This window comes from Penaeus monodon, chromosome 24 (assembly GCF_015228065.2).
Source record: "Penaeus monodon isolate SGIC_2016 chromosome 24, NSTDA_Pmon_1, whole genome shotgun sequence".
NCBI lineage: Eukaryota > Metazoa > Arthropoda > Malacostraca > Decapoda > Penaeidae > Penaeus > Penaeus monodon.
In genome coordinates this window covers 34,254,896-34,255,100 of record NC_051409.1, presented here as the reverse complement: position 1 = coordinate 34,255,100, position 205 = coordinate 34,254,896, and positions in this window count along the sequence as shown.

Below are 205 nucleotides of genomic sequence, written 5' to 3'. Positions count from 1 at the left end.
ACAATTTCTATAAATTTGGAACATATCCTATCCTTAATCATAAAGATATGCATCTGATCTACAGAAATTTCTGCATGGTGTTTGTTTTTTATCAATCCTTGAATTTCCATTTCACTGATCGGATGATGTTTGCCTCCTTAATTGTCTTCAGTATCTCCATGAATAATGAGACAACCACACAAGCCCATACAGGCGTGCTCGCAAT